This window comes from Telopea speciosissima, chromosome 11 (assembly GCF_018873765.1).
Source record: "Telopea speciosissima isolate NSW1024214 ecotype Mountain lineage chromosome 11, Tspe_v1, whole genome shotgun sequence".
Classification (NCBI taxonomy): Eukaryota; Viridiplantae; Streptophyta; class Magnoliopsida; order Proteales; family Proteaceae; genus Telopea; species Telopea speciosissima.
The window spans coordinates 48539126-48554627 of record NC_057926.1 but is presented as its reverse complement, the minus strand read 5'-3'; the positions used below and the strand labels follow the sequence as shown (position 1 = coordinate 48554627).

General features: G+C 38.5%; 1 protein-coding gene across 1 annotated transcript in view; it reads right to left on the bottom strand.

Annotated features, from left to right (window-relative positions):
• LOC122645265 (probable LRR receptor-like serine/threonine-protein kinase At3g47570) overlaps nucleotides 1-15502 on the bottom strand; it is a 62505-nt gene that overhangs the window by 24327 nt on the left and 22676 nt on the right. The gene's annotated exons all lie outside the window — the stretch shown is intronic.

The window sequence follows — 15502 nt, the reverse complement described above, 5'->3', positions numbered from 1 at the left end:
CGATCTCAAATATGAAAATTGTGGACATAGCATTCAAGACGGTGCAAATACATTCCGTGCCTTTAACCCAACTCAAGTTGAAGAGACTTATTCAATGGTCACCGCTAACCGCTTTTGAACCCAAATCAAGTAGCAAGTTATATGGTAATTTCTTGACTTTGGGAACCATGATTCTTTTCATTATGTAGAAATCCAATCTAAATTCAGACCAATTAGATACCAGGTCCAATGTGTTCATAGTATAACCAATTCCTAATACAAGTGAATATAGATAAAACCATGACTCGCTCTAATTAAGATAGAAAAGGGAGTTGATATACTAAATCAACTATCCTCCACATGATCTGAATATCTGATAATAGTTAGAATGGAACACTAACCCTGACAAACATGATCTTTAGAACTAGACCCTTTTTCTAAATCATCAATTGAGTCATGTTTAATACCCTACAACGGATTCTAATTAGAATAGAAATAAACAACTTAGTAAAGGGAATTCAGATCTACAAAATCAAAATTTAATATATTGACTAATAATTCGAAATAAAATTGTATAGTTTATTTGTTACCTGGGGCAGCATAGCCAATAGATCCTTTTATCCCAATGGTACTAGTTGGAGCCTGAGTTGAATTATCGTCATGTTCTAAAAGTAGCCTCGCCAAACCAAAATCACTAACATGTGCAGTCATATCACTATCAAGTAGAATATTGCTTGGCTTCAAGTCACAATGAACAATTGCTACATAACAATGGTAATGAAGGTAATCCAATGCAGAAGCCACATCAATTGCGATGTTTAATCTTTGAAGAAGGCCTAAACTCCTTGAATGATTATTTGCCTCCATCCGTAGATGCAACCAATCATCTAGACTCCCATTGGGCATGAACTCATAAACAAGGGCTTTGAAACATTTGCCTTGTGAATCAAGACTTGAACAGGAAGTTAAAATCTTGACAAGATTTGGATGCCAAATGTTTCTTAATGCTTCACATTCAGCCGTAAAACTGTTGTAAGCTCTTGGATTTTGAAGGTTGAGTACCTTGATCGCGACAATGGTTTCACCTTGGTTGATAATCCCTTTGTATACAGATCCAAAACTACCAGAACCTAGGAAATTAGCTGAAGAAAATCCTCCAGTAGCTTGGAAGAGCTCTTTGTAAGAAAGCTTTGATGACCGGTCGCTGATTAATGGTGTGGATGGAGGTTTACTTTTTGATCTTCTTATCCAATAGAGAATAAGAGAGGAAGATATCAAAACAAAACCAAGAACGATACCGATTATCGTCAACACTATTCTTAAAGCATTGGACTTTGCTCGTTTTGTAGATGCATGGTTTGTGCATGCAGGCAGATGTAACTCTGCAATTCCCCCGCAAAGCTTGTCATTTTCATTCACCAAAACTGCACTTGCATTTCCAAAAATTCCTTTTGTTGGTACCTCCCCCTCAAGATTATTGAAGGATAAATTCATACTTTGCAATGCTGAAAGTTTCTCAAGATCTTTTGGGATTTTCCCTGATAAGTTGTTGAGTGAGAGATCTAAATCTTGAAGTCCCTTCAAAAGAGTCAAGGATTGAGGAATGATTCCTTCAAAAAAATTGCCCCCCATATGAAGATGTTCCAAACTATTACAATCACCAATGGAGGAGGGGATTTCTCCAGACAATCTGTTATTAGAGATATCTATTGTACAAAGACTCTTCAAGTTACCGATTTCAATTGGTAGGAAACCAGCCAGAAAATTAGAAGATAAGTCAAGAGATATTGATAAGGACGAAATAAGGAAGAGTTGTTTAGGTACTGGACCTTGGAGGCTATTATTAGAAAGGGTTAGGTATTGTAACTGTTGACAATTTCCAATGCTTGAAGGAATGCTTCCGTTCAAGTTGTTGGCATTTAAGCGGAGTTCATACAAAACAGTGAGATTGCCTAATGAGGAAGGTATCTGTCCTGAAAGGCTATTTCCAACCAAGGATAATCTTTGAAGCTTTGGAAGTTTCCCTATACTAGATGGAATGTTACCTTTGAGAAAGTTAAACCCCATGGCCAATAAAGTTAAGTTAACGAGATTTTCAATCCCAGTAGGAATGCTTCCTGATATTTGATTCCCTCCCAGAAAAAGCTTTGAGAGTTGTGTTGAGAGATTGGCTTTGAAGTTGGGAATGGGACCCTTAAAATCATTTTGGTGTAGGTCCAAATGCTCTAGATGTGTACAATTGACCAAAGAATTTACAAAATCTAAATCACCTGCTTCCCCTGTTCCACATTGATTTTCTCCAATACTTAACCATTTAAGGTTTTGAAGATTTTCTAAGTTGTTAGGGACAGGACCAACATAACTGTTTCCACCAAGATCAATCCTTTCGAGTGTTGAAATATTGGGGATGGTACTCGGAATGATCCCTGAGAAAAGGTTCCTTCCAATTCCTAGTTGTTTAAGATTTGGAAGAGTGAGGCCAATGTCTCGTGGAAGGCTCCCATGCAATTGATTATATGGAAGAGAAATCGTTTCAAGAGATGAGAGATTATATAGTGAGACAGGGAACATACCCGATAGGTTGTTTCTAGAAAGTGATAGAAAGTATAAGTTTGTTAGCTGACCAAAGGATTCTGGAATGCTCCCCTGCAGTTCATTTCCAGCCAAAGAGATAGCTCGGAAGGAAGAAATGTTCCCAAAAGAAGCTGGTATTTTTCCAGTTAAGCCATTCTCATTAATAGAAAGTATCTCCAGCTTTGACAAGGAAATTAATAATTCATCCGGAATCATCCCGACAAGATTGTTACGGGAGAAGCGAATTTCTCTTAGACGAGTGCAATTGGCCAAGCTGATAGGAACTTCTCCTTCGAGAATGTTGTTTTCAAAACTAATGTATTGCAGTCGAATCAGATTACCTATTTCTTGGGGGATTTTGTCATGGAAGCTATTATTTCCAATGTGGAGGAAATGAAGAAAAGTGAGATTTCCTATGGAAGGAGAAATCTTACCTCCCAAGCCCTTCCCTTGTAAATCCAAGCCGATAACCCGTTGTTGATGACGATGCCCACATGTGATCCCAACCCAATTGCAGAAATGGATAGAATCATTCCAAGAACTTAGTGTTCCATACGAATCATCAATTTGTTTCTTCAACTCCAACAAAACAAGCCGATCCGTCTCGTTCCCCAGCCTCAATGAGCTCCCAGCAAAGAAGAGGAAATTAAAAACTAGAATAAGCTGCAGAAGTGCCATGATCGATCAGAATCAAATTTTTTGGGAAGCAAATGCAGAAACCATAAATGAATACTTTTAATTTGAGTTGGGTAGCTAATCTGTTAATCCTTTTTAAAGGAGGATACAGTGGTATTGCTAACAACGGAAATATTCCACCAAACTAACGCTAGATAGACGTTGAAAGTCAAGTCTTTCCACTTATAACTTTGAGGCCATTAGCTAAAGTCGAGGCCATTAGTCTTTTGTCCCCATCCGTTCCCATGTGGGTAGTTGATTTGGATTCAAAGTCGAGTACATGAGATGGGCTTGAGACTTGACTTGAAAACCTACTTTTGTCCGTCAATGAAGAAAAGGACCAAAACCCACGCAAAGGACCCATTTTGCTTACTTTGGTATTTGGACCACTAAGGGGAGACGCGGTTTGCCCCCACAAAACCATATCTTTTTGTTCTTTTTTTTCAAAAGCTCACAATTAAAATTGTTCTCTTGATTATGTAGACCGTGAGTGGTGTTTTTGTAATTTTATTTTTTGTGTGTGTTTTTTAAAGTAAATTTATTAGTATGTGAATCGTGCTGCATCATTCCTACATACATTACATTTAAAAAACACAAAAAAATTCTAAACAGACATTATTTGATTTTTCTTTTGACTCAATCTATGTGAAAACATGACTTCATAAGATGAGTGAAAACACATTTAGCTTTTCTTTTACTGACTAGTGCTCTTAGTAGGACCAAATTTTCCTTCAACCACAGTGAATGGGAATTCATTCACCGCGAACTGAAGGATGGGTGAGAGAGGATGCATGTTGCGGGGTTATTTTGAGATTCATATTAAAACCCTATAGGGGTTTGGGAATTCTAGAATGGGTTGGTGAAGGAATTACTCATTAATTATTTTACTTTTTTTTTTTTTTTTTTTTTTTTCTGAAAGGCACTATTTATTTTTTGACATCATAGTGAAATCAAAACTATTGACCTTTTGACTCTCTTTTCGTTGATGACTGGAAATCTATGGCTGTCTTGAGTCTCTAGACTGCTGGATCCCCACCTACTATAATTGAGGGTCTTGGTTTTCCTTGTAAGAAAATCAGATCTGGATATGTAAGTCTATTGACCAAAGTCAAATTAATATAAGTGGTAACACAAAATACAATAGGTTTGGCCCCTAGAAAAATAAAAACTAATATGTCTTGGTTACATATAGCTATTGAGCTAAGGAAGATAATACTATCGAGTCCATACAGTGAAGACAAAAATGATATAAGCCTTTGAACACTATTGTGGTATACATCTAAAGGAATGAGCTCTAAAAGTCTGTGACATAAGTTATGTGATGGATACCCAACCTATGTGAGAGAAGATCCTTGGAATTAGGTTCAAAATATAAAAATGAAGTCACCAAATGACTTCTTTAGTACTACTATGTTTTGACTCATTTCAATTAGATGGGAAAATAGTACCCACCATAATGAAAGGAGGGTGAATACAAACTTTTAATTAGTCATAACTCACAAATCTCGGGGGGAGGGTGCTAACTATGGTGCTCACTATAAGTTCACCCAGATGGATGTAAGCGGTGAGTCCGCCTACTAATGAGATATTTAAAGATGAATTCTCTAAACAAACATGATTCTAAGATGGGACAAAGCCGGTTATAAATGTCAATTTAACCGAAAGAGTCACTAGTAAGATCGAATGCTAGGATATGGATGACAAGGCAACGACTACACCAATGAGAAAAATTTCAAGAATTCTGATTTCACCCATACTCTGTAGTGTGGGCTGTTAGGCCTAGTATAGATTCAAGTCCAAAAGATAACTACAACAAGGTGTCCTACTGTTCTAATGTGCTCAGTCGTTTCATTTTCCATTTTGTCGGTATTTTGTAACTTGTGGGGGATTGTTATATCTTATACAATAAACTTACACAATATTTTTTTTTATTATTTTTGGCTCTGTTCAACGTCGGTCGATTTTGACTGAAGTTGGTGGTTCTTCTTTTGGTGTCGATTTTTTGTTGTATCTCTTGAAGGGACATATCCCTTGGGAAGTTTATTTCTAAGGGGTCATTATCCTCTATAAATAGATGATGCTTTTGGAGAGTTTGTATGATGGTTTACAAGTATTTTTTCACACTCTCGCTTGTACTCAATCTCTCTCAAGTTTCTCTAAAGTTTTCTCCCTAGTTTGTATTGTTTTTGAGAGGTCTCATTATTCCATTTCCTGTGTTGACTGAGCACAAATCGAATGTGTTTTAATGTGGCCCAATAAGTGAGTGCAATGACTACTAGAAGGGTTTGCGAGGCTGTAAGTACCGTGGTCCCTCGGGACGAGGGTTTCCTTAGCCCTTATGGTATATGGCGACATAGGATTTTGGGAGATGTATGTGTGTGTGTATATGGATATGGATAATATTGTCAATGTATAATATTGATAAATAAGGGATTGGGATCATGCATTAAAATATGCTAATGTAATGTGAAGTCGCCACCTAGGGTTAGGGCCTAGGACCCATTAGGTGTAGCCCTATCCGTTGTGAGCAGAATCGGGCTACGTGACTCCATATGGTCCAACCAAAGGTTCGGGTAAGGGGTCAGGTTACGAGTGTGGGAAGGTGTTAGGCACCCACCTCGCCCTGCCGAAGCCGGTCTCTCTGTGTTAGATGCTACATAAGGACGAATGTTCTCTCTCTTTTATTACGGGGATGGGGGATATTATGAACTATATTCAGATACTATGAATTGAACTAAAACATAATAAATTACATTACATATATGATAAATGTGGACTAAAACGATGAAATATGAAAGGACTACATTGAATCAACAAAAATGCGGTAATTGTACCTGTATGGTTGTATTCCCCTGGCTCAGGGGAGATAGACGAATGGACTGACGCCAATTCTTTCTCGGCAGAGTAACGACTCTTTCAAGTGATTTGGGGAGGGGTAAACAGACTAAATAACGTCTGTAATAAAGGAGTTTTGATGGTTATCCGTGCACAGACGGGATAATAACGCCAAGGAGCAAAAACGCTCTATACTCAGAGGGACAATCGAAGGATCTGTCCGCCACAAGAAAACTTCAAGCACTCACACTTTCATGAGAGAAGGAGGAGAAATGAGGGTGAAAGGGAGGAAAAGAGGCTAGGAATCACTTGGGGAGGGTCTCTCTACCCAAAATTCCTTGGGAAATGTGGGAGGGGACCCTCCTATTTATAGGGAGGGACCCCTTCTCTCTCTTGGCCGGATAAGTCCTCCACGACGCCGTGGGGGATTTTTCCACGGCGCCGTGGAAATCTGGGTACACATCCCCACGGTGCCGTGGGAAGAGTCCACGGTGCCATGGGAGCGCAGTGTCATTTTTCTTTGTTTTTGAGCCTAAAATGGGCCATTTTGTGCTCAGCATGATTATTGGTCTTATGGGTCAGGTATCTCTGGGTCTGAAAAGAGGGAGAGTGCGTCGCCCATCGTCCATGTCTCGTTGTCATCATCGCCAATTAGGGGATGACAAAAAATCAGCGTCTACAGAGGCTGTTGATATGCAGGAACCCTTTTGTACCAGAGGTGGTAAGTCAAGGTTAGGTATTAACCAGATTTGTGGAAGTTTGTCCAAGAACCGTTGGTTAATATCAAAGTAAAGAACCCATAAAGGCATGACAACAAGGTTTATGTGATCACCGATTGGTTGTCGTGGTTAATTTTATATTGCAATTCTGGTTAGCAAATAGGCAAGTGTTTGTGACTGATAGAAAGTTATGCACCGTATATTGAGGTGCATCTTCTGCTGTTATTCGACATGAGTCGATTTGTTGGCTGAATCAAGGTCTTAAAGTGATAATTTGCAACGTAACTCACTGGCTAAGCCAGTAGGGAGGTGTGTATAATTAATGTAGTCCAAGTGAGAGACTGTTGGTTTTTAATGGACTTAATTAATTATACCCTAACTATTGGTGTGGGTCCATGAGCTTAAAACCCGATTTGGGACCACTGTGATGTTAATATAGGTAAACTAGTCATTTCTATTGTGGGGGTGGACAATGATTAGGGTTTTGTATTATAAATACAAGGTTGGGGTCCTTGCAGTCTGTTGATCTCATTCTTTTTTTTTTTTTCCCACTAATAATTCGAGAGGTGCAAGTGAGACAAGGAGACTGGAGAAGATCCTGATTAAGGTTTTCGTTGTGGAGGACTCTATTAAATCATCTCCAACATACATGGGTGCAAGGTACATAGACACCATAGACACCGTTTACTCCTATTTTCCTTTTCCAATCGTGTTCTAGTTCACTGTATGAAGAATGATTAGGGTTTAACAAAACCCAATGTATTTTTTATCATTACAATCTTATAAGGATGAGAGAATCCGATCTTTTAAGAATAAGAGGATCCTTTACAATCTTATAAGGATAAGTAAATCCGATCTTTTAAGGATAAGAAGAACCTTTACAATCTTATAAGGTTAAGAGGATCTTTGTAATAATCTAAGTATGGTCTAGACTAATACAATGCAATCTCTTAATGATGAGAGAGTCCTTGCAATAGTCTAAGTATGATCTAAAATAAGGTAATACAACAATGCTCAGTCTAGAGTTTCACCAAACTCAAAAAAATGAACAATTAGAATTAAAAATTAAATTGTTACCTAACAAGGAATGTCAACTAATTTCTTTTGGTGAGTGCAAGATGATGATATGAAGAATGAATGCACTTTTAAAGCTCCTTAGTACACTCCTTTGAAGTAGTAATTGAATGCTTGAGTCCTTGTTGAAGATGACTTGAATAATATTCTCCTGAACTCAAAGACAATTTTTCACTTTTGAATAATGTGTGATCTCTAACTTAGGTCACCAAGTTTCCCTCCACCCACGGTGAATGGGATCCCATTCAACAAGGAGCCGGAGAGAACGAGAATGAGTATCAGGTGGGTATTTTGGAACATACAAAACCTTAGGAGGGGTTTGTGAACCCTAGGATGGTGGGTGACGCGTTCTCTATAGGTGGAGGAAAACTTTGTCCTCTAACTTATTCCAACCACTTGTGATAATTGGAAGGACCCCCTTGGCCTCATATTTAAAAGTTAAAAACTGTACCCAACCTTACTTGGTTTTATTATAATTTTTCTTTTCTGTTGTTGACTGGAAGGAACGGATTGGGCTCCTCTACGGTGCAGAGGTGCGTTGCACATCTTGTGGCTCGACACCACAGCTCACCACATGGGTGAGCTTTCCTTTGGACAGCCTCGATCGAGCTCGAAATCCGGATTTCAAAATTCAGAATTCCTGTTGTACATTGCATGTGCACCATGCCTAGCTTTTCCATCTTGATCCAGGCTCTCCAAAGGGGAGCTCACCCACGTGGCCAGTTGTGGTGCCGAGGCACAAGATGTTTGACGCACCCCTAAGTCGTAGAAGAGCCAAATCCGGAAGGCACTTCCTTAGTAAGTTTGAGAACAACAATTGAATAGGTACGGATACGTATGGCAATTAAACGGATCAGATGATAATAATATGTTTAAAAAATCCAACAAAATAAAACACATGAAAATAATATGGTACGTGTTTAATAAGACTGTTCTGTAAATAAAAATACGGACATATATTTACTATGCAACGACATACACACCGTGTGTATTTGGAATACCTTCCCCCGCCCCCCTCCTCCCTCCTCCCTCCTCCCTCCCTGCACCCAAAAAAAAAAAGAAAAAAACTTAAAAATAAACTATACATCACATTTAGCTGGGACTTGGGATTTCAAGTCAAAAGCTGTTCAACATCATAATTGAAACCAATCCTTAGGTAAAATGATGGAACTTGGGCTCTGCTTAGCACAAATTTGGTAGATGACCAAATTTGAATCCTCTTCACAGCATTTCAGTTCCAATTTTGATTTCGATTTCTCGATGTCCAATAGAAATAGATCTCCTCTGTACAGAAAGTACAGAGATTTTGAGGATCATTCGACCGACGATCTCTTCTCTTCTCCGATGCCTTCTTCTTCTAATGCCTCGACCAGTCTTGTAATTGCAATGGTGAGCCATTCGCCTCAAGCTACTATCGGAGAAGAAGCACTCCGCTGCACTTTTTCTGGCACGAAGAAAGATAAATCGCATGCTGCTGCCTCAGTTGCAGAACGAAGGAGAAAGTACCATGGGAAGACAACGGTTTGGTTGGGATTAAAACCCTCTACAGCGCAGGCATCTTGTGGTGCGCAGTTTGACACATGGAAAAATCTTCATCGAACAGTGCAAGCTTGATGCAAGACATTAATTTTTTTTATTTCTTCTTAAACTCGGCATCGCTGGATGTCGCATCTTTCACATGTGGAGCTCTGAGCCCCGTACTGCAGTGAACCGCAAGATTAGGACACTATAGAGGATTATTTTTTTCCCTATTTAGGAACTTTGGTAGGTTTTGGACAGGTTTGGAGGGATTTTTGGTTATTTAAAAATTAAAAAAAAAAACAAAAAGCGCTACGGTTTTCTAAAAAAACTCCAATAAGGAGAACCTTCAAGGGCCACTTTACAGCATATAAATGTAAGTTTCCACTACTTAGCCCACCAAGTGGCAAGTGGGGTTGAGTAGTTAAAAGAGTCTGGGATCCTCAACCCATGTGCGGTGTCATTCCATATGATGAGAGCCACACAAGAAGAATCTTCACCTCATCTGACACGAGCATAAACACGGTTCTGTGGGCCCTATTAGTGACCAAAGGACAATCCTCCTTCACTAACGAGTAATGAGTAATGACATTCAGGGAGTGTTGGTGACATGGTGGCTAGAGCATCCACGTGTATTCCTGATCGTATATCAGTGGAACAGTTCTAACTAAGGGTAAATCTGTTGAAAAAGTAAATTTTAATCAAAATTGAAGACGAAACCACCTAATTTGGCTCAATACAACCAATCCTTATCGATATCGAATGACTCCATATTAGCCTACTTCTACTGCATGATTTAGAACTTTTTGTCATCAGTTTTTCATGAGCATTAAGCACAAAAAACAACACAAGAAATACAAAAGTAATAAAACTAGAATCACTTTCTAATCAAGCATAGTTGCTCTGCATTGATAGAGCTTCAAGAAATTTCCTTTGATTAAATGTAGGTCTCTCATAACATCTTTCATGTTCATACGTTCTCTTGGCGATTCCATGGAACATTGGAGTGCAATTTCTATTACTGAAGTCATGCAATCTTGCAATCTATCTGCCCCATGACTAAAATCTTTTGTTCTGTTGATAACATCCTCGTCACTTTCTTCAATGTATTCTTTCTTGGATAGGAGTGTTGGATCTAAAATTTGCATCACGTTTATAGGTAAAGATGCCTTTGCAAAGTTATGCAGATTCAAGTCATCAGTAAACATCTGATTTGTTGGCCTTTTTCCTATGAACATTTCTAATAAAAGGATCCCATAGCTGAATACGTCCCCTTTCATAGTTGCCCTTCCACCCATGCCATATTCTGAAATTTAGAAACCTTTTGTTGTTAGTATAACAATAAGTGATTTATATATTTTTCATATTAGACAAGAACTTACAATCTCAAATATGGAAATTGTGAACATAGTATTCAAAAGTAGGAAGTTATATGGTCATTTCTTGATTTTGGGAACCATGATTTTTTCATTATGTTGAAATCCAATCTAAATTCGGTCCATTTAGATACCAGGTCCAATCCGTTCATAGTATAATCAATTCTAGTAGAAGTGAATATGAATAAAACCATGACTCACTCGAATTAAGACAAAAAAGTATGTTAAATACTAAATCAACAATCCTCAACAGGATCTGAATATCCAATAATAGCTAGATGGAATACTAACCCTGACAAACATGATCTTTAGATCTAGACCCCTTTTCTAAATCATCATTTGGGTCATGTTTAACACCCTACAACGGATTCTAATTAGAATAGACATAAACAACTTAGTAAAGGGAATTCAGATCTACAAAATCAAAAGTTAATATATTAACTAATAATTTGAAATAAAATTGTATAGTTTATTTGTTACCTGGAGCAGCATAGCCAATAGATCCTTTTATCCCAATGGTACTAGTTGGAGCCTGAGTTGAATTGTCGTCATGTTCTAAAAGTAGTCTTGCCAAACCAAAATCACTGACATGTGCAGTCATATCACTGTCAAGTAGAATATTGCTTGGCTTCAAGTCACAATGAACAACTGTCGCATAACAGTGGTAATGAAGGTATTCCAACGCAGAAGCCACATCAATTGCAATGTTTATTCTTTGAAGAAGGCTTAAACTCCTTGAATGATTATTTGCCTCCATCCGTAGATGCAACCAATCATCTAGACTCCCATTGGGCATGAACTCATATACAAGGGCTTTGAAACCTTTGCCTTGTGAATCAAGACTTGAACATGAAGTTAAAATCTTGACAAGATTTGGATGCCAAATGTTTCTTAATGCTTCGCATTCAGCCATAAAGCTCTTGTAAGCTCTTGAATTTTGAAGGTTGAGTACCTTGACTGCGACAATGGTTTCGCCTTGGTTGATAATCCCTTTGTATACAGAGCCAAAACTACCAGAACCTAGGAAATTAGTTGAAGAAAATCCTCCTGTAGCTTGGAAGAGCTCTTTGTAAGAAAACTTCAATAATCGATCGCTGATTAATGGGGTGGATGGAGGTTTACTTTTTGATCTTCTTATCCAATAGAGAGTAAGAGAGGAAGATATCAAAACAAAACAAAGAACGATACCGATTATCATCAAAACTTTTCTAAAAGCATTGGACTTTTCTCGGTTCGTAGATGCATGGTTTGTGCATGTAGGCAGATGTAACTCCGCAATTCCCCCACAAAGTTTGTCATTTCCATTTACCATTACTGCGCTTGTATTTCCAAAGATTCCTTTTGTTGGTACCTCCCCCTCAAGATTATTGAAGGATAAATTCATACTCTGCAATGCTAAAAGTTTCTCAAGATCTTTTGGGATTTTCCCTGATAAGTTGTTGAGTGAGAGATCTAAATCTTGAAGTCCCTTCAAAAGAGTTATAGATTGAGGAATGGTTCCTTCAAAAAAATTACCCCCCATATAAAGATGTTCCAAACTATTACAATCACCAATGGAGGAGGGGATTTCTCCAGACAATCTGTTTTTGGAGATATCTATCGTAGAAAGACTATTCCAGTTACCGATTTCAATTGGTAGGGAACCAATCAGAGAATTAGAAGATACGTCAAGAGATATTGATAAGGAGAAAATAAGGAAGATTTGTTTAGGTACTGGGCCTTGGAGGCTATTATTAGAAAGACTTAGGTACTGTAATTGTTGACAATTTCCAATGCTCAAAGGAATGCTTCCGTTCAAGTTGTTGTTATCTAAACTGAGTTCGTACAAAACAGTAAGATTGCCTATAGAGGAAGGCATCTGTCCTGAAAGTCTATTTGCACCCAAGGATAATCTTTGAAGCTTTGGAAGTTTCCCTATACCAGATGGAATATTACCTTCGAGAAAGTTAAACTCCATGGCCAAGTAGGTTAAGTTGACTAGATTCTCAATCCCAGTAGGAATGGTTCCAGATATTTGATTCCCTCCTAGAAAAAGCATTGAGAGTTGTGTTGAGAGATTGGCTTTGAAGTTGAGAATGGGACCCTTAAAACCATTTAGGTGTAGGTCCAAAATCTCTAGAAGTGTACAATTGATCAAAGAATTTACAAAATTTAAATCATCAGCTTCCCCTGTTCCACATTGATTTTGACCAATACTGAAGAATTGAAGGTTTTGAAGATTTCCAAAGTTGTTAGGGACGGACCCAACAAAACTATTTACATTGAGATCAAACTTTTTGAGTGTTGAAATATTGGAGATGGAACTCAGAATGCTTCCTGAGAAAAGGTTGTTTCCAATTGCTAGTTTATTGAGATTTGGAAGAGTGAGGCCTATGTCTCGTGGAAGGCTCCCATGCAATTGGTTAGATGTAAGAGAAATTGTTTCAAGAGTTGAGAGATTGTATAGTGAGACTGGGACTATACCAGATAGGTTGTTTAGAGGAAGAGATAGAAAGTATAAGTTGGTTAGCTGACCAAAGGATTCTGGAATGCTACCTTGCAATTCATTCCAACCCATAGAGATAGCTCGGATGGAGGAAATGTTCCCAAAAGAAGCTGGTATTTCTCCAGTTAAGCCGTTATTATTAATAAAAATGGTCTCCAGCTTCAACAAAGATCTAAATAGTTCAATCGGAATCTTCCCCACAAGATTGTTACGAGAGAAGCGAATTTCTCTTAGGTGAGTGCAGTTGGCCAAGCTGGTAGAAACTTCTCCTTCGAGAGTGTTGTTTTAAAAAACAATGGACTGTAGTCGAATCAAATTTCCAATCTCTTGGGGGATTTGGCCATGGAAGCTATTGTTACCAATGTTGAGGAAATGAAGAAAAGTGAGATTTCCTATGGAAGGAGATATGTTACCTCGCAAGCCTTTCCCTTGTAAATCCAAGCTGAATACTCATTGTTGTTGTTGTTGTTGATGACGGTGGCTGCCACAAGTGACCCCATCCCAGTTGCAAAAATGGATGGAATCGTTCCAAGAACTTAGTGCTCCGTAAGGATCATAAATTTGTTTCTTGAACTCCAGCAAAGCAAGTCGGTCTGTCTCATTCTTCCCTACAATCATCCTTGTACTGGCAGTGGCTGATTCTAGCAGCCTCAATGAGGTCCCAAAGAGGAGAAAATTGAAAACTAGAATAAGCTGAAGAAATGCCATGATCAGAATCAAATTTGGGGAAGCAAATGCAGAAACCATAATGGAGTACTTTTAATTTCAGTTGGAGGGGTATATAAAGGAGGATAGTGCTAGAGCTAACAACCACAATGTTCTACAAAACTTGACTTAAGACCTTAGAAGTCAAGTCTTTCCACTTATTACTTAAAGGCCATTAGTTAAGGGAGCCGACTACATGAGATGGGCTGAGACTTAAAACCCCTTTTTTTTGTCGGTCAATGAATAAAAATGAGATTCTGACGTGTTAGACCAAAATTCACACAAAGGAGTGAAGGATCCGTTTGCCAAGGGCTATGGACTTAGTATGGACCACTAAGTTAGAATCTGACTTGTTAGCCCAAACACATCCGTCTAGTCAAACACGTCATGATTTTTTGTTTGCCTACAGTTATAATTATATAGTGGGCAAAAGATTTCTGTCCGGGAGTGTGACCTACGCCAGCACTCCTATGAGTCTATCTCTCTTCTCCCCATGTGAAAGGACATCTTTGCCCCCTTATTTTAGGGAGGAGAGAGATAGACACATGGAAGTGCTGGCGTGAAAAAAAGAACGTTACCTAAACATGTACGTACGACCACATCACACACAAACTCCCTTACTCACCCGAAAAATGACCGCCATGCCTCTATGTAAAGTGAGAAATTCCAAACACCCGAGGTAGTTTCAGTGTCTAGGCATGGTCATCACGCAAGGCCCACGACTAGGTAGGGGGTTCTATTCCTCATAATATATATTTGGGAAAGAGAATGCTATCTGGGCGCACATGGTGTATTGTCCTGCCTCTGCGTATAGACACAGGGGGCATATGAAATGACCGTCGTGCCCTCAGGCACATTAAACAAAAATTATTAAAAACACCAAGGGTAAAATTAGAATTAAAAAAAAGAAGTAATTCTCTGTGGGGGGAGCGCATGGGCCACATGTGCGCGATAGCAAATAAAAGTACACAGTGGCTTCTCGAGGAGCAGAATTTCCACTGTCTCGGCGTGGCCTGCACCCAAAAAAAATAAGATTCCTTAAACAGACATTATTGAAACTTGAGGTACCTCAAACATCATGGTTATGAAATGTGAAGTACCCCAAAAACTAAGATTCCAAATGTTGGATACCTTAGGTACAATTTATCCAAACTATGAACATCCTAAGTGTTATTTTCCAAAAATAAATAAATAAACACACTAGTCAACAAATTGTTTAGTGGACTAAAAACTCGGACAGTCTATACTGGACTGCGACCTTTTAACACTTAACACTAGACCTGACCTTATCAGCCATGTTGATGGTATTTTTGTCCAAGTCAACAAGTCAACTCAATCTGCAAAATGAGAAAGGAAGGGGGTGAGAAACCTACCATTTGTTGTCATGTACCGCTTCATCTAAGCAACTTGGATGTATATATGGTTTCATGTTGGTAGAATAATTCACTTGCTCTTTGTGTTCACAAATACCCTTTTAGGTTTTAGTATTTTTTAAAAATACCCTTTTAGATCCCATTTCCTTGATTGCCAGCCTTGTAGCTAGTGTAGCAGCAAAATTTCGT